Raw genomic sequence first — 20,110 nt, 5'->3', positions numbered from 1 at the left:
AAACTTTTGCCTTGAATCCTTCCCCTTTAACTCCAGAAAATGTTAATTATTCTGGGGAACAAACTAAACGAGCTGGAGGAAAACAGATGAATGGGATGTTCCTGAGTCGATCTGAAAGGTGATTAATTCATGTCTGGGTCCCACCTCTAAATTCATCAAGGGCTCTTAGTGGGACTTGAAATAGAAAATACAGAGCACCAGACACCCCTACTGTTCTTCAAAAATGGTTACAAGTGGGAGAGCTTTTCTCTGCCTTTTCTAACTCAGGACATTCCCTTTTAAAATGACTTGGTCTCCCGCATCTATAACATTTGTTTTGTCCTCCCTCCCTACCAAGCCCAAGGTTCCTTTGCTTCTCCTTTTTATTTCCACATCCACAGCTCCCATGACACTTAACTCTGACTTTCTTCTCTAAACTACTGACCTTGCCTTCTTTCTTTTTACATTCCTGAATTTCCAAATTTTCTCCTTTCACCTCCCCCAGAAAATCTTATAGACGCAGGTCTAGATCTAGTCCCTAGTATATCTGCCGTGGTGAATTTTGCCAAAAGATTTTTGCTTTTTGCCTTTGTCTTTCCTCATTCCTTTTTACATATACTTTCTGAGCTTCTCCTAATAACTCTTCTATTGACCTATTCTTCCAATTTTCTAATTTTTGTAAGTTCTTAGCAATGTCTGTCCAACCGTTAGTAACAAAGTGCAGTTTTAACATTCCTTGCCCAAGGGGGCTCTCTGGGTCTAAGTTAGCATATTTTCTCATTTGTTCTTTTAATCTATCTAAGAACCTCATACATCCTTCATCTTTCTCTTGTTGGACATCAAATGCTTTGGAAAGGTTTTGGGGTCAGGGTGCTGACTTTCGAATCCCCCTGATTATCATTTCTCTTAAATCCCTCATATTATCTTAGTGGGCAGCATTATTGTTATCCCACTGAGGGTCCTGAGTGGGGAATTTATGATCTTCCGCTGGAATATTCTGACCTGGAGGATGTTTGCATTCAGTGGCTCTGTGGATCATATTTCTTTCTTCCCTTGAAAAAAAGACACCTACGTTGGACATTAATTCGGCCCAAATATATAACTGAGGGCCTAAAAACTGATCAATTTTATCTGCCTCCCCATCAGGATCATCTAATAGTGGCTTTAGTTAGTTCCCTTTGTAAACTCCTAACTTTAGACCCAGTAAGGGGAGCATCCACAAAACCAATAGCTCCTCCTCCTTGAGGAACGTTCCTTAAAGGAAAGAATGTTGAAGTTAACTCTTCATGGGTTGGGGCAGGGAGCAAAAGGGAAATTCTGAACATCCTTCTTACATTGTTCTAATTCTTGCTGGAGTCCTTTCTTTAAAGAAGGAATATTTAGAATTTTCAGGCTCCTGGGATTCACAAGAATCTGGGTTATATGGGGGAGGAATAACATGGGTAGGAGGGCCTGGAGTGGCAGCCAGGTCTGGGATCGGTCCGGGAGGAGATGCTGCCTGGGGAGGTGGCGCAGGGTTATTAAGAAATGGGGGAAGGTGGTCTAGAGGGTCCCATCTCTTATCAGATGAGGCAATTTCTGACTCTTTCTTATTTTCTAGACCCCTTCAGTCATTTTTAATGGATAAAGAATAAAAGGTCCTTGCTGCCAGCATAAAGCATAATCTTCTTCTTGTGACACAGGACCCTTGCTATTAACATACATTATTAAAAGTTGACAGACCTAATCTTCATCTGACCCAAATTTTGGCCAAAACACTGCTGGCTTGAGAATTGTTTTTTTAGTCCAAATGAAGCAACAATACTTAATTATTTGCTGCTTCTTTTTAAATTTAGTTTTTTTTGTTATCTTTCCAATACTTTAACATAAGCCCTAAAGGACTATGGGGAGGGATTTGATCACTTGCATCTTTCTTCACCCTGGATTTACTAGTAACATTTTCCGTATTGAATATCGGGTAGACTTAACCTCTTCATCCTGGAGACTTCTTGTCTATCCTGTTTTCTCTGGGTTGCTTAAATTCTTAACCTCAAGTGCTTGAGGTTTTGTTTTCCCTGAGGAAGATTTAACTCCTCTTTTTCCCCCTGGAGGTTTCTTACACTCTCCACTCATTTCGCCCTACCTGGCCACTTCCCGTGAGGGAATTTAGGCCCCTCTTAGTACTGGCTTGCCAGTATAAACACTACAGCAGGATCCACCCTAAACCGTATGAGGTAGCTACTGGACCACAGGCAAGACCCACTCACTCTGTCCAGCATTAGGACTTATTACCATTCACACAAGCAACACCACGTGCAGTGAGGCTTGCGACCATTCACACACGCTTTTAACCTCCAGAATATCCCGATCACCAACGAAGTTCTTTGTCAGCCCCTTGCGATGTTTCTTTACTTTGGTCTGTGCACAGAGTTTTATCTGGTGGCTGCGGCAGCGCGATGCAAGCCTAACCGCCCTTTCGCTTGTTGCTGAGGGTCCGGGGTTTATTTGTCACAATGGGTGAGTCCCGATCCCCAGCCTCTGAGGCCACCGCAAGAGGCGGCCGGGCACCTCCCCTTGTGGGGGGATCAGAGATCCTGTCCCGAAGGAGAATGGGTGATCCTGGGCAAGCCGCCAAGCTGTTAGAAATAAATGCTTCTTCCTCTGATGTCGCAGAGAAGAATCAGCAATTACACAGTTTCCTGAGCAAGGCGATTTTTACTGTCTGCAGAAAGGGTGTTGCCCATCAGCAATCCTGCCACGAACACACACAAAGTAAAAAAGACACTAGAATATTTACTCCTTATGCATGATGTCCTTATTGCTGTGTCCTGGCTCCATTGGCTGGAGCCAAACCTCACAATCTCAACTAAAACCTGATTGGCTAACAGTTAAAAACTTTTCTATATAGGTAAAGGCAGTGAGGAACAAAGGAAAAAAAGAAGTTGCTTACGAAAGGACTTTAGAAAAGTAATAATATTCCCAAATAAGGGAGGAGTGTAGGCTGCAAGCTGCGACCTGCCTGGGCAAGTCCAGCACCAATATTTTGACTAAAGTACAAGGACATAGAATATACTACGTGCCTGTGAGCACGTTTATCGTAGATACTGAAGTCAGAGTATGCTTATTTTGTTATATTTGCTGCATAAGGCTTAACAGAGAGTTATTGCTATAAAATAAACTTGAAGAAAATTCTGAGAAAATATATCAATAAAAGGGAAGCTTTGAAGAGGAACGTTTGCTTTTTACATTCATTGATTAAACAACTGCTCATCGGGCACCTGCCCTGAGCCAAGCACTATGCCCAGCACTGGGAACGTAGTGGTGAACTAGACAGAGTGTTGCAGAATTTCTACTCCTTAATTCTGCTAAACCTGGGTTCTTGTGTCACGACCAGGAAAAGTTAGGCATGCAGACACATTGAAGGGTGAGGGGAATACAATTTATGGGGCAAGAAAAAAACTCTCGGCAAAGCAAGAGCGGTTCCACCACTGGGTTCCCATCTCACAGATGAAATTCCAGGCCACCACACAGGAACTGAAGAGTCCAGGCTCCTCCCAATTGCACACAGCATCAACTTACTGTGGCTCCACCCCTTCTCCCGATGAGCAGGCAGGTCAGAGATTGTCGGGGGCCCCTCCCCCTTATCTGTCTCTTGCATCTAGCAGCAGCTCCCAAGAGCAAATGCATAAAGAAATAGGAGCAGTGGCTCATACCTGTAATCCCAGCACTTTGGGAGGCCGAGGCGGGCGGATCATGCCGTCAGGAGATTGAGACCATCTTGGCAAACATGGTGAAACCCCATCTATACTAAAAATACAAAAACTAAATACAAATACTAAAAAATACAAACACCAGCGCCTGTTGTCCCAGCTACTAGGGAGGCTGAGACAGGAGAATCGCTTCAACCCGGGAGGCGAAGGTAGCAGTGAGCCAAGATCTCCCCATTGCACTCCAACCTGGTGACAGAGTGATACTGTCTCAAAAAAAAAAAAAACAAAAACCAAAAAGCACCAAGACCATTTCAGAGAATGCCCAGTGCCAGGACATGCTGCTGCTATAAAGGATGTGTATGCATACAGCTATGGGGGTGGATTCTACATGAAAGGAAAAGGGTAGAGCAACCCTCCCCAGGGAGAGCCAGAGCAGAGCCAGGCCCGGAGGTTCCTGTCAGTGTAAGGATGTGGTTAGAGTCTGTTTCAGTGTCTTTGTATGCAGCCCCTGAAATCTTTGAAATGTCTGATATAAGGTGTCTTTTGTATGCTAATGAGATGACTGCGGGGGGTGGGGGGTAGGGGCTGGCTTCTCAACAGCTTCAGGATGGAGGTTGGTTGCCAGGGAAACCAACCCTATGATAGAGGATTAAAACTTCCAGCTTAACTCCTAATCTCCTGGGATGGTAGAGGAGTCATCTTGGCTTCATAAAAGTAAAAATAGTACCTTGTTAAATTCAAATAAATAAATTGTAAAAAGGGCCCTAAAAATGAAAAACTTTTTTACCCCAGCCTCACTATTTTAATTACCGATTAGGGACAAATTTTTATGTATCCTTCTGAAATTGCTTCCTGCCTTGCCATACATACCATCCTTAAGAAAGCGTCCGCCGGGCGCAGTGGCTCACGCCTGTAATCCCAGCACTTTGGGAGGCCGAGGCAGGCGGATCACAAGGTCAGGAGATCGAGACCATCCTGGCTAACATGGTGAAACCCCGTCTCTACTAAAAATACAAAAAATTAGCCGGGCGTGGTGGCGGGCGCCTGTAGTCCCAGCTACGGGAGGCTGAGGCAGGAGAATGGCGTGAACCCCAGAGGCGGAGCTTGCAGTGAGCCGAGATCACGCCACATCACTCCAGCCTGGGCGACAGAGCGAGACTCCGCCTCAAAGAGAAAAAAAAAAAAAAAAAGCGTACACACCAAAACGAATCTATAATCTGTGTTCTTGAGGTTTTAGTAACCTGATGTTCCTCTCCTGTTGGAGATAACCTTGAAGATGAGTTTTTATCCCAGAGAACAGACAATAAGAGGTCAAGGTGTGCTTGAAAACATTGCTGGGGGGAGTTGGCTCAGGAAAAGACAGGCTGTCCAAGCATTCAGGGACACCTGTGCAACTGTTTTTTGCAATTAGGAGCCAGGCCCCAGAGATGTCTATTCATCTCCTCTGCTGAGCAGGTGGTTCATGGTTGGGCTATTTATACCCAGAAGGGTTCCAGGCCAGATCCCCATCAACCTAAAGTAATAAAAAGGTCAGAATCTAATTTGAAAATAATTTATTCAAGGTCAGATATTGAGGATGGCCACCAGAAGGATAGAGTTAAGTTGTCCTGAATATATATTCAAATTACCAGCCATTACAAGTGGGTCTTTTCTAAAAAATGAGGAGGCGATTCCTAAATTGTTTACCAAGACTGCATTAAAATAATAAGCTATTGATTGGCTATATACATTTTTCTTTGTTTTATAAATTTTGGAAAAAAAGAAATAATGGGCAAGACAGTTAGTGAAGAACAAAATGTCTTCAAACAATTGCCCCTGGGCACAGGTGTGAGGTGAGACTTAAGTCCCATCCTCTCATTTCTCTGGACTTGATAAATTGTGCAGACCTCACAGAGCTCAGACTGCTTTGAGTTATTTTCTTTTCTCACCCCCCTTGCTCAGGACACATGAACCATTAACAAGAAACAAATTAATTCAAATTAGAAACTTGCCAAACCTCAAGAAGAATGCCTGGAGATGACCTCCAGGAACCTGGCTCTCACCTCCTTTTCCACCCTGCCCTCATTTCCTCTTACACACACACACACGCACACCCTGGATCACAAGACCGACAAAACCACTCCACCAGCCAGTGAGAGAGGAGCCACAGAAGGACCCAGAACCTCCGAATGGCTACCTTGGAACAGCCTAGAATATACTAACAGCCATTGTTAGCATTCAGGAGCTGTTTATTTCCATCTTCATTCTACATTAAATAGTTTTTATTAAACAGTCACAGGATAGACTGGCTGGAGGCTGCTGCTTGGAATATTCCACATCTCCCAGGAGCTCAGTGCTGCAGTCTCAGGTACACACCTGCCCATCTGCCACCCAAATGAAACAGTTGTTATCAAGACACTAGAGTCACTGCAATAATGGTACATCAGTCTGGGGTGCAGTAGTGACCAGCTAGCAGGGCCTTGGTTGTGTAACCCAAAAGTTACCTGAGATTAATCAATTTAGAAAGTTTATTTTCCCAAGGTTAAGGACATGCTTGTAACATAGCCTCAGGAGATCCTGATGACATGTCCTGGTGGTCAGGTGTTAGAAACAAAATGCTTGTTCCTCAGTGCTGCAAGGAACAATCAGCATTCAGACAAAAGGTTTTCTGAGCAAGGCAATTTTACTCTCTGCAGAAAGGGTGCTGCTCATCAGCAATCTTGCCACGACAGCACAATGAACAAAGAAATGCAGGAATATTTATCCTTTATGCATTGGATCCTTACTGCTGTGTCGTATCTCCATTGGTTGGAGCTAGATCTCACAGTCTAAGCTACACCTGATTAGCTAACAACTTAAAACTTTCCTAAATAGGTAAAAGCAACGGAGAACAAAAGGAAAAGAGGAAGTTGCTTGTGAAAGGACGTAGAGAAGTAATAACATTTCCAAGTAAGTAAAGGGCATAGGCTGTGAGCTGGGACATGCCTGAGCATGTCCAGAGCAAACATCTTGGTTAAAAGTACAAGGACATAGAATGTATTTATTCCCTTATATCTAACAGCTACATAGGATAGGGCTTAACAAAGAGTTATTAGCAAAAAGCAGAAGGCTTTGAAGGAAGTTAGTCTTTAAAAGAAACTATTATTTCTAACGTTTACAATTTATTCTTTAACAAGAAAGAAAACTTTGAAGAGGAACTTTTTACTTTCCACATCAAGGTTGCAGCCTGCTTTTATATATTTTAGGAAGACATGACACATCAGTAAATATGGGTAAGATGTACATTATATGGTTCAGTAAGGTGGAACAACTTGAAGTGTGTGTTTCCAGGTCATAAGTAGATAAGAGACAAAAGGTTGCATTATTTTGAGTACTTGATCGGCCTTCCACTGAATACACAATTTAGTCTGGCCCAGTGAATCTGCATTTTTACATGAAGAATAGGTCGTGTTGATGTAAAGAGTAAAACTCTGTAAAACATTTTAAGAGATTTATTCTTAGCCAAATATGAGTGACCATGGCCCATGACACAGTCCTCAGGAGGTTCTGTGAACCTGTGCCCAAGATGGTTGGGGTACAGCTTGGTTTTATATATTTTAAGAGGGCATGAGACATCAAATACATTTAAAAAATACATTGGTTTGGGCCGGACGTGGTGGCTCATGCCTGTAATCCCAGTGCTTTGGATGCCAGGCTGGGCAGATCACGAGGTCAGGTGTTTGAGACCAGCTTGACCAACATGGTGAAACCCCATCTCTACTAAAAATAAAAAAATTAGCTGGGCACAGTGGTGTGTGCCTGTAATCCCAGCACTTAAGAGGCTGAGGCAAAAAAAAAAAAAAAAAAAAAAAAAAGAGGCTGAGGCAGGAGAATCACTTGAACCCGGGAAGTGGAGGTTGTGGTGAGCCGAGATTGTGCCATTGCACTCCAGCATGGGCGACAGAATGAGACTCTGTCTCAAAAAAAAAAAAAACAAAAAACATTGGTTTGCTTTAGAAAGGTAGGACAACTCAAAGTGGGGCCTTCCAGGGTATAGGTATATTTATACATTTTCTAGTTGACAGTTGTTGAGTTTATCTAAAAACCTGGGGTCAACAGAAAAAAATGTTCAGGTTACATATTAAGGATTGTGGGCGAGGCATGGTGGCTCACGCCTGTAATCCCAGCACTTTGGGAAGACGAGGTGGGTGGATTACCTGAGGTCAGGAGTTCAAGGCCAGCCTGACCAACATGGAGAAACCCCGTCTCTACTAAAAATACAAAATTAGCCAGGCACAGTGGCGCATGCCTGTAATCCCAGCCACTCGGGAGACTGAGGCAGGAGAATTACTTGAACCTGGAAGGCAGAGGTTGTGGTGAGCTGGGATTGTGCCATTGCACTCCAGCCTGGACAACAAGAGTGAAACTCTGCCTCAAAAAAAAAAAAAATTTATATATATATAGAGAGAGACAGAGAGAGAGAGAGAGATAAAGGACTGTGAAGACCAAGTTTTATTGTGTAGAGGAAGCTCTTAGATAGCAGACTTTAGAGAGAGCAGGTTGTAAATAGTTTTTTTGTCAGACTTAAAAGGGTTCCTGGCTCTTAGTTGATTATCTCCTGGATCTGGGAAGGAAGGGAGAAAAACAAGGGAAAAGGGATTCTCTATAGGATGTGGATTTCTCCCACAAGAGACTTTGCAGGGCAATTTCAAGGTATGGTAAAGAAATATATTTTAGGGTAAAATATTTTGATTTTCTTTCTTGTTATGCCCGAGTCACACTGGAAAGTAAGTCATGATATACACAGTCAAATAAAACCCATCTGATGAGAATTTATGGTTTGTAGGGCATGACTCCCCAGACACCTTAGATAAGAATTTGGGCAAGATAAAAACTCAAGAGTTGGCCGGGCGTGGTGGCTCACGCCTGTAACTCCAGCACTTTGGGAGGCCGAGACGGGCAGATCACCTGAGGTCAGGAGTTTGAGACCAGCTGACCAACATGGAGAAACCCCGTCTCTATTAAAAATACAAAATTAGCTGGGCATGGTGGCACATGCCTGTAATCCCAGCTACTTCGGAGGCTGAGGCAGGAGAATTGCTTGAACCTGGGAGGCAGAGGTTGCAGTGAGCCGAGATTGTGCCATTGCACTCCAACCTGGGCAAAAGAGTGAAACTCCATCTCAAAAACAAACAAACAAACAGAAAACAAGATTACAGTTGGAAGAAAGTGATTGTTGGGACATGGATGAGGCTAGTTATATTTTGTTTTTATTTTGTTTTTGAGTCAGGGTCTTGCTCTGGTAAGCCAGGCTAGAGTGCAGGAGTTTGATCTTGGCTCACTACAACCTCCAACTTCCCCCTGCACCGCCAAGCTCAAGTGATCCTCCCATACCAGCCTCACAAGTAGCTGGGACAACAAGCACGCACCACCACATCTGGCTATTTTTGTGTGTGTGTGTGTGTGTGTGTGTATAGTATTTTTTATTTAGTAGAGACAGGGTCTTGCCATGTTGCCATGGCTGGTCTCCTGAGCTCAAGTGATCTGACCACCTTGGACTCCAAAATGCTGGGATTACAGGCATGAACCACTGTGCCCAGTTTAATTTTCTGATTACGCAAGTGCGTTTCATTGTGTAATTCATTGTACTTACAATGAACAATTCATTGAGCTTTACATGAATGAGTTCTTTGTGCATGTATTTCTGAATGCATGTTATATATCAATAGAAAATTAAATAGTGTGGCCGGGCACGGTGGCTCACACCTGTAATTTCCAGCAGTTTGGGAGGCCGAGGCAGACAGATCATCTGAGGTTGTGAGTTGGAGACCAACCTGGACAACATGGTGAAACCCTCTCTACTGAAAATACAGAAATTAGTGGGGCATAAGGGCTCACACCCATAATCTCAGTCACTTGGGAGGCTAAGGCATGAGAATTGCTTGAACCTGGGAAGCGGAGGTTGCAGTGAGCTAAGATCAAGCCATTGCACTCCAGCCTGGGTGACAGAGCGAGACTGTCTCAAAAAAAATAAAAATAGAAATAAAATAAATAGTACATATTTGCACAAAAATGCTAACTCAGTATTTCAGAATAATGGCATCATTTTGGTTTTTGTTTTATGGTGGAAAACTCTCTCAAGATATGATCATACAGATTTTAATATTCCAAAAAAGGAATTAAAGCCCTAATCCTTGGGTGGGATTGATGAGACCATAGGTCTTTTTATTTTTGCCTCAATTTGATACATGGCATGTTTTTTATTTTAGGGAAATGCAACATTTTTTCCCAGAAAATTTTTTCCTCACAGTAATGATAACCAATGACTTGAATGAATGGACTTAGCAAATATTTACAGAACATTCTACCCAACAACTGCAGAATATACATTCTATACATCAGCACATGGAACATTCTCCAAGATAGACATATGATAGGCCACAGAACAAGTCTCAATAAATTTTTAAAAATTGAAATTATATCAACTACTCTTTCAGATCACAATGGAATAAAATTAGAAATCAATTCCAAAAAAATCCTAAAAACTATACAAATGCATGGAAATTAAATAACCTGCTCACGAAGGGTTTTTGTTTTGTTTTGTTTTGTTTTGTTTTTTTGAGACAGTCTCTCTCTGGTGCCCAAGCTGGAGTGCATTTATGCAATCTCGGCTTACTACAACCTCCACCTCCCGGGTTCAAGTGATTCTCCTGCCTCAGCCTCCCGAGTAGCTGGGACTACAGGTGCAAGCCACCGTGCCCTACTAAGTTGTGTATTCTTAGTAGAGACACGGTTTCACCATGTTGTCCAGGATGGAAGTGATCTACCCACCTTGGCCTCCCATAGTGCTAGGGTTAGTTACAGGCATGAGTCACTGCACCTGGCCCTGAATAATCTTTAAATAAACAATGAAATCAAGAAGGAAATTAAAAATCTCTTTGAACTGAATGACAATAGTGACACAACTTATCACAACCTCTGGGATACAGCAAAAGTGGTACTAAGAGAAAAGTTTATAGCAGTAAAGGCCTACAGGAAAAAGTCTAAAATAGCACAAATAGACTATGTAAGGTCACACCTCAAGGAACTAGAGAAGCAGAAACAAACTAAACCCAAACTCAGCAGAACAGAAGAAATAAAGATCAGAGAAGACCTAACTGAGCTGGGAGCGGTGGCTCACACCTGTAATCCTATCACTTTGGGAGGCTGAGGTGGGTGGATCACTTGAGGTCAGGAGTTCGAAACCAGCCTGACCAACAACCCGTCTCTACTAAAAATAAAAAAAAAAAAACCCAACAGGGCTTGGTGGCGGAAGCCTGTAATCCCAGCTACTCCGGAGGCTGAGGCAAGAGAACCGCTTGAAGTTGGGAGGCGGAGGTTGGAGGTTGCAGCGAGCTGAGAGTGTACCACTGCACACTCCAGCCTGGGCAACAAGAGAAAAGCATCATTTAAAAAAAAAAACAAAAAAACAACTGAAATTGAAACCAAAAATTCCACAAGGAGATAAATGAAACAAAAAGCTGGTTGTTTGCAAAGATAAACAAAATTGATAGACCATTAGCAAGATTAACCAAGAAAAACAGAGAGAAGATCTGAATAAGCTCAATTAGAAAAAAAATAGAAGATATTACAGGCAATACCACAGAAATACAAAAGATTATTGAATTGCTACCATAAATATATCTGTGCACAAACTGGAAAACCTAGAGGAGATGCATAAATTCCTGGAAATATGCAATCCTCCTAGATTAAATCAGGAAGAAATAGAAACTCTGAACAGACTGAAAAAAGGTAGCCATATTGAAACAGTAATAAAAATTGCCAACAAAATAACTCTAGGAGCACATGGATTCACAGATATATTTTATCGTCAGACATTCAAAGAAGAATTGATACCAGTCTTACTGAAACTATTCCAAAAGATAAAGAGGAAATCTCTAAATCATTCCATCAAGCCAGTATCACCCTAATAACAAAACCAGGAAAAGACATGACAAAAAAAAAAAAACAACAACAACTATACATCAGTATTTCTGATGAACACAGATGATGAAAAATTCTCAGCAAAATACTAGCTAACCAAATACAACAGCATATCAAAAAGATAATACACCATGATCAAGTGCATTTTATACCAAGGATGCAGGAATGGTTTAACATATGCAAGTCAATAAATGTGATATGCCACATAAACAGAATTATTTTAAAAATCACATGATTATCTCAATAGATGCAGAAAAAGCATCTGACAAAATTCTGCATTGCTTTAGGATTAAAACTCTCGGCAAAATTGGCATGGAGGGGACATACCTTAAGGTAATAAAAGCCATCTGTGACAAACCCACAGCCTACATTATACTGAATGGGAAAAGGTTGGAAGCACTACCCCTGACAACTAGAACAAGACAAGGATGCCCACTTTCAACCACTTCTATTCGACATAGTACTGGAAGTCTTAGCCAGAGCATTCAGACAAGAGAAAGAAATAAAGGGCATCCAAATTGGTAAACAGGAAGTCAAACTGTGACTGTTCAGTGATTGTATTGTGTCATCTGATGATATATTATACCTAGAAAACACTGAAGACTCATCTAAAAAGCTCCTAGATCTGAAAAATGAATTCAGTAAAGTTTCAGGATACAAAATCACTGTATATAACTCAGTAGCACTGTTATACACAAACAGCAACCAAACTGAGAATCAAGTCAAGAATTCAAGCCCTGGGCCGGGCGTGGTGGCTCAAGCCTGTAATCCCAGCACTTTGGGAGGCCGAGACGGGCGGATCACGAGGTCAGGAGATCGAGACCATCCTGGCTAACACGGTGAAACCCCGTCTCTACTAAAAAATACAAAAAACTAGCCGGGCGAGGTGGCGGGCGCCTGTAGTCCCAGCTACTCGGGAGGCTGAGGCAGGAGAATGGCGTGAACCCAGGAGGCGGAGCTTGCAGTGAGCCGAGATAGTGCCACTGCACTCCAGCCTGGGCGACAGAGCAAGACTCCGCCTCAAAAAAAAAAAAAAAAAAAAAAAAAAGAATTCAAGCCCTGTTACAACAGCTGCAAAAATAATAATAATAATTAGGAATATACTTAACCAAGGACATGAAAGATCTCTACAAGGTAAACACAAAACAGGTTTAAAATAAATTACAGATGGCACTAACAAATGTAAACACATTTTATGCTCATGGATAGGTAGAGTGAATATTGTGAACATGACCATAATGCCAAAAACAATCTACAAATTCCATGTAATCTCCATCAAAATAACATAATCATTCTCCACAGAACTAAAAGAAAAAGAAAAAGAAAAAAAAAGACAATTATAAAATTCATATGGAAGGCCAGGCTCAGTGGCTCGTGCCTGTAATCCTGGCACTTTGGGATGCTGAGGCAGGTGGATCACCTAAGGTTGGGAGTTTGAGACCAGTCTGACCAACATGGAGAAACCCCATCTCTACTAAAAATACAAAATTAACTGGGCGTAGTGGCACGTGCCTGTAATCCCAGCTACTCAGGAGGCTGAGGCAGGAGAATCACTTGAACCTGGGAAGCGGAGGTTGCAGTGAGCTAAGATCGCGCCATTGCACACCAGCCTGAGCAACAAGAGCAAAACTTCGGCTCACGCCTGTAATCCCAGCACTTTGGGAGGCCGAGATGGGCGGATCACGAGGTCAGGAGATCGAGACCATCCTGACTAACACGGTGAAACCCCGTCTCTACTAAAAATACAAAAATTAGCCGGGCGCGGTGGCGGGCGTCTGTAGTCCCAGCCACACGGGAGGCTGAGGCAGGAGAATGGCGTGAACCCGGGAGGCGGAGCTTGCAGTGAGTGGAGATTGCGCCACCGCACTCCAGCCTGGGCGACAGAGCGAGACTCCGTATTTTAAAAAAAAAAAATAAATAAATAAATAAATAAATAAATAAATAAATAAAATTAATATAAAACCAAAAGAGAGCCTGCATAGCCAAAGCAAGACTAAGTCAGAAGAACAAATCTGGAGGCACAGCATTACCCAATTCAAACTATACCACAAAGCAATATTTACCAAGACGGCATAGTATTAGGATAAAAATAGCATGTAGACCAATGAAACAAAATAGCAAACCCAGAAATAAAGCCAAATACTTACAGCCAACTAATCTTTCACAATGTCCACAAAAACATAGTGTGAAAAGGACACCCGATTCAACAAATGGTGCTGAGATAATTGACAAGCCACACGTAGAATAAGGAAATTGGATCTTCATCTCTCACCTTATACAAAAGTCAACTCAACATGGGACAAAGACTTAAATCTAAGACCTGAAGCTATAAAAATTCTAGAAGATAACAGCAGAAAAACCGTTTTTGGACCCTGGCTTAATAATCAAGAACCTAAAAGCAAATGCAAAAAAAAAAAAAAAAAAAAAAATTCCATAAATGAGACTTAATTAAACTAAAAACTTCTGCACAACAAAAGAAAAAATCAGCAAAGAGAGATAACTCACAGAATAGGAGAAAATCTTCACACACAAAGCATCCAACAAAATAACTAACATCCAGAATCTACAAGAAACTTGAACAAATTAGCAAGAAAAAAAATAATCCCCTGAAAATGTGGGTGAAGGACATGAATAGACAATTCTCAAAAGAAGATATACAAATGACCAACAAACGTATAAAAAATAAATAAATAAAAATGCTTGGAAACCTATCAGTAAGGACCAAACGCCAAATAACCAAGGAAAGTAGGTGAGTCAAGGATGTGCTCCTCTGGAGAGCTTGGGTTGCTGAGATTTGGGAGTCAGCACTGGGCCTGCTTGGAGTTCTAAGCAAATGGAAGAGTTCAATCATGTTTGCACCCGTGGTAATGTGTGCTTTGTGTAGGAACAAGACTCTGCTACAGAGTCCCCATGTTGTTGCTGATTGTTGGAGGTTCCTTTGGTCTTTGTGAGTTTTCACAAATCTGATATGATGCTGTGAAGATTAAAACTGATCCCGAGTTGGAAAAAAAACTTAAAGCGAATACAGTATCTTTAGAGTTAGAATATGAGAAAATAAAGGACTCCATTTTTGATGGCTTGAAGAATATTCAAGGACCCAGGTCTTGGAAAGATCCTGATCTCTTCCAAAAAGGAAATCCAGAAATTCTTAAGACTAAGACTTGAGGCCGGGCACGGTGGCTCACGCCTGTAATCTCAGCACTTTGGGAAGCCGAGGTGGGTGGATCACGAGGTCAGGAGATCAAGAACATTCTGGATAACGCGGTGAAGTCCCGTCTCTACTAAAAAATACAAAATATTAGCCGGGCGTGGTGGCGGGTGCCTGTAGCCCCAGCTGCTCCGGAGGCTGAGGTAGGAGAATGGCGTGAACCCGGGAGGCGGAGCTTGCCGTGAGCCGAGATGGAGCCACTGCACTCCAGCCTGGGCTACAGAGCCAGACTCCCTCTCAAAAAAAAAAAAAAAAAAAAAAAGACTAAGACAACTTGACTATGCTGATTGTTTTTATTTTTGTTCTTGTTTTAAATAAAAATGTTATAAACTGGACTTTCTAATACATACCCCTATCAAGTGGAAAGAAAATTCCAGGCTCATGGAAACCTGGATATGGGTAATTTGATGGCAGATAATCTTGATAAAAGGTCAAGTACAGGTTTTTTTATACATCCCAATTCTTTTATCTGCTGATGAAAGTAACGGTGTTGGCCACATATATTTTACACCTCAAAATAAAAAATGTGAATACTGAAGAAAAAAAAAAAGAAAAGAAAAAATGGTCAACATCACTAATTATCAGGAAAATTCAAATCAAAACCAGAACGTCTCAACATCACTAATTATCAGGAAAATTCAAATCAAAACCAGAACATTTACACTGTTGGTGGTAACGTAAACTAATACAATCACTATGGAAAACAGCCAAGGTTTTTTTTTGGTTTTGTTTTTTGTTTTTTAAACAGAGTCTCACTCCCTCACCCAGGCTGGAGTGCAGTGGCACGATCTCAGCTCACTGCAACCTCCGCCTCCCAAGTTCAAGCAATTCTTCTGTCTCAGTCTCCCAAATAGCTGAAATTACAGACACACGCCACCACGCCCAGCTAATTTTTGTATTTTTATTAGAGACGGGGTTTCACTTTGTTGGTGAGGCTGCTCTCGAACTCATGACCTCAGGTGATCCACCCGTCTTGACTTCCCAAAGTGCTGGGATTACAGGCGTAAATCACCATGCCCATCCCATCAGGGGATTTTTTAAAGAACTAAAAGTAGAATTACCATTTGATTCAGCAATCCTACTACTATTTACATGCAGACAAAAGTCATTATGTAAAAAGACACTTGCACACACATGTTTATAGCAGCACAATTTGCAATTGTAAAAATATGGAACCAGCCTAAATGCCCATCAGCTATCAAGTAGATAAAGAAAATGTGATATATATGTATATATCATGAAATACTCAGCCATAAAACAAAAAAATGAACAATGATATTCACAGCAACTTGGATAAAGTTGAAAATCACTATTATTATTATTATTTTTTGAGATGGAGTCTCATCCTGTCACCCTAACTGGAGTGCAGTGGCATGATCTCGGCTCACTGCAACCTCCACCTCCCAGGTTCAAGCAATTCTCCTGCCTCAGCCTCCCGAGTAACTGGGACTACAGGTGTGTGCCACCACACCTGGCTAATTTTTTTTATTTTTAATAGAGACTGGGTTTCACCATGTTGGCCAGGCTGGTCTTGAACTGCTGACCTCAAGTAATCTGCCCACCTCAGCCTCCCAAAGTGCTGGGATTACAGGTGTGAGCCACCGTGCCTGGCCTGAAGACCATTACTCTAAGTGAAGTAACTCAGGAATATAAAACCAAACATCATATGTTCTCACTTACAAGTCGGAGACAAGCTATGGGGATTCAAAAGTATAAGAATTATATAATGGACTCCAGGGACTCAAGGGGATGAGTGCGAGAGGAGTGAGGGTTAAAAGACTACACATTGGGTACAGTGTACACTGCTTAGTTGCTGGGTGCTACAAAACCTCAGAAATCACCACTAAAGAAGCTATGTAATTAAATACCACCTGTACCCCAAAAACTATTAGAATAATAATAGTAACAGAAATTTCCAAAAATACCCACGTAAGTTTATGTTTATATGCTTTGGCATTTTTTGGTGTTTTTTTTTTTTTTTTTTTGAGATGGAGTTTCGCTCTTGTTGCCCAGGCTGGATTGCAATGGCGCGATCTCAGCTCACCGCAACCTTAGCCCCCTGGATTTAAGCAATTCTCCTGCCTCAGACTCCTGAGTAGCTCAGATTACAGGCATGCACCACTATGCCCAGCTAATTTTGTATTTTTAGTATTTTCTCCATGTTGGTCAGGGTGGTCTTGATCTCCCGACCTCAAGTGATCTGCCCGCCTCGGCCTCCCAAAGTGCTGGGATTACAAGCATGAGCCACTGCGCCCAGCCTGGCATTTTTTTTAGAAACGATCTCACTCTGTCACCCAGGATCATGGCTCACTGCAGCCTCGAGCTCCTGGGCTCAGGCAATCCTCCTGCCTAAGCCTCCTGAATAGCAGGTAATACAGGTGCAGGCCACCACACCCAGCTAATTTTTGTATATTTTGTAGACATGGGCTTTTGCCATATTGGTATCAAATTTCTGAGTTTAAACAGACTTTGTGTCTTGTCCTCCCAAAGTGCTGGGACTACAACTATGAGCCACCATGCCTGACTGGAATCTTCTTTTTATATGATATAGAAAAGCTAAATATATTTAGATCTGTTAGTTAACAGAAAATTTGAAAAAAAATCTTTTATTAAAAATATAGGCCAGGCGTGGTGGCTCATCACGAGGTCAGGAGATTGAGACCATCCTGGCTAACACAGTGAAAACCCATCTCTACTAAAAATACAAAAAAATTAGCTGGGCGTGGTGGCAGACACCTGTAGTCCCAGCTACTTGGGAGGCTGAGGCAGGAGAATGGCGTGAACCCAGAAGGCGGCAGAGCTTACAGTGAGTGGAGACTGCGCCACTGAGCTCCAGCCTTGGCGACAGAGTGAGATTCCATCTCAAAAAAATAAATAAATAAAATATAAAATTTTATATATGTATATATATATTTTTTCCTCCAGCTGAACTTTGTAACAATTCCAACTGAACATGAAGTTTCCTAGCCAGAACTCAGAGGAGGGAATGAATCCGGTGTGCAGACTTGACAGATGCAGAGGCACGGAAGTCCTGCTTGCTCTCTCAGCAGGGAGGCTTGTAGCCTGTGGCAAGTTCCCACTGCCTGGAAACAAACTCGGTGCTGTTGGCGGGTGCATGGTGGAAGCTAGACTGGCCTTTTGGGTTATATGGGAGCTGAGTGAGGCCTGTTACTGCCTGCTTTTCCCTACTTTCCTGACAACCTGCATCACACAGCAGAGGCAATCATAGTCCTCCTGGGAACATAACTTCATTGACCTAGGAACCTCACCCACTTCCCCTACAGCAGCCGCAGCAAGCCCCACCCAAAGGGAGTCTGAGCTTAGACTTGCCTAGTTCTGCACCCACCTGATGGGCCTTCCCTCTGTACCTTAGTAGCTGAAGACTAAGGGCATATACTCTTGGGAATTCTAGGGCCTCACCCACCACCTATTTCTCCTCATACTACCACAGCTGATGCTCTCTGGAAAGTGCCACCTCCCAGCAGAAGGCCAACTAGCACAAACATAGAGCATTAAACCACCGAAGCTGAGAACCCTCACAGAGTCCATTTCACCCCTCTGCTACCTGCCCCAGAACAGGTGCTGGTATTCACGGCTGAGAGACTCGTATACAGTTCACATCACAGGACTCTGAAGACAACCACAAGTACGAGCGTAGATCTGGGTAGACTTGCTGGGTGGCTAGATCCAGAAGAGAGACAACAATTAGTGCAGCTAGGCTCACAGGAAGCCATATACATGGAAAAAGGGGAAAGTACTACATTAAGGGAACACCCCATGGGACAAAAGAATCTGAATAGCAGCCTTCAGCCCTAGACCTTTCCTCTGACAGAGGCTACCCAGATGAGAAGAAACCAGAAAATCAATTCTGGCAATATGTCAAAACAAAGCTCTTTATCAACCCCAAGCAATCACACTAGCTCTCTAGCAATCCATCCAAACAAAAAATAAATCCCTGATTTACCTGAAAAAGAATTCAGAAGGGCCGGGCACCGTGGCTCACTCCTGTAATCCCAGCACTTTGGGAGGCCGAGATGGGCAGATCACGAGGTCAGGAGTTCAAGACCAACCTGACCAACATGGTGAAACCCCATCTCTACTAAAAGTACAAAAATTAGCTGGGCATGGTGGCGCATGCCTGTAATCCCAGCTACTCAGAGGGCTGAGGCAGGAGAATCACTTGAACCCGGGAGGCGGAGGTTGAAGTGAGCTGAGATTGTGCCATTGCACTCAAGCCTGGGTGACAGAGTGACACTCTGTCTCAAAAAAAAAAAAAAAAAAAAAAAAAATAGGCCAGGCATGGTGGCTCACGCCTGTAATCCCAGCACTCTGGGTGGCCAAAGTGGGTGGATCACCTGAGGTTGGGAGTTTGAGACCAGCCTGACCAACATGGAGAAGCCCCATCTCTACTAAAAATACAAAATTAGCCAGACGTGGTGGAACATGCCTGTAATCCCAGCTACTCGGGAAGCTGAGGCAGGAGAATCGCTTGAACCTGGGAGGCGGAGGTTGCAGTGAGCCAAGCCTGAGCCATTGCACTCCAGCCTGGGAAAGAAAAGTGAACTCCATCTCAAAAATAATAATAATAATAATAAATGAATTAAAAAAATAAGTGAAGGGAGAAATATGCAAGGAAATAACATAAAGAAAAAACAATCAGAACTTCAGGAAACATTGGATAGACTTATAAAAATGCAAAATGCTCTGGAAACTCTCAGCAATATAATTGAACAAGTAGAAGAAAGAAATTCAGAGCTCAAAGACAAGATCTTCGAATTAACACAATCCAGCAAAGACAGAAAAAAAAAAAAAAGAAAATACGAACAAAACCTTCAAGAAGTCTGGGATTATGTTAAACAACCAAACCTAAGAATAACTGGTGTTTCTGAGAAAGAAGAAAAATATAAAAGTTTGGAAAACATAATTGGACAAATAATTGAGGAAAACTTCTCTGGTTTTGCCAGAGACCTAGACACTCAAATACAAAAAGCACAAATAATACCTGGGAAAATCATCGCTGAAAGATCATCACCTAATCACATTGTCATCAGGTTATCTAACTTTAAGATGAGGGACAGAATCATATCATATATACATACACACACACACACACACACACATACACACATACACACAATGGAATACTACTCAGCCATAAAAAGGAATGAATTAACAACATTTGCAGTGACCTGGATAAGATTGGAGACTATTATTCTAAGTGAAGTAACTCAGGAATGGAAAACCAAACATCAAATGTTCTCACTGACATGTGAGAGCTAAGCTATGAGTATGC

At 42.3% G+C, this 20,110-nt stretch overlaps 1 pseudogene; it reads left to right on the top strand.

Moving 5' to 3' along the window:
• Window positions 1-13,590: 13,590 nt before the first annotated feature.
• On the top strand, window positions 13,591-19,635 carry LOC140711886 (cytochrome c oxidase assembly protein COX16 homolog, mitochondrial pseudogene; annotated as a pseudogene).
• Window positions 19,636-20,110: the final 475 nt, after the last annotated feature.

This window comes from Chlorocebus sabaeus, chromosome 6 (genome assembly GCF_047675955.1).
Source record: "Chlorocebus sabaeus isolate Y175 chromosome 6, mChlSab1.0.hap1, whole genome shotgun sequence".
NCBI classification, from domain to species: Eukaryota; Metazoa; Chordata; class Mammalia; order Primates; family Cercopithecidae; genus Chlorocebus; species Chlorocebus sabaeus.
This window is presented reverse-complemented; position numbering and strand designations above follow the sequence as displayed.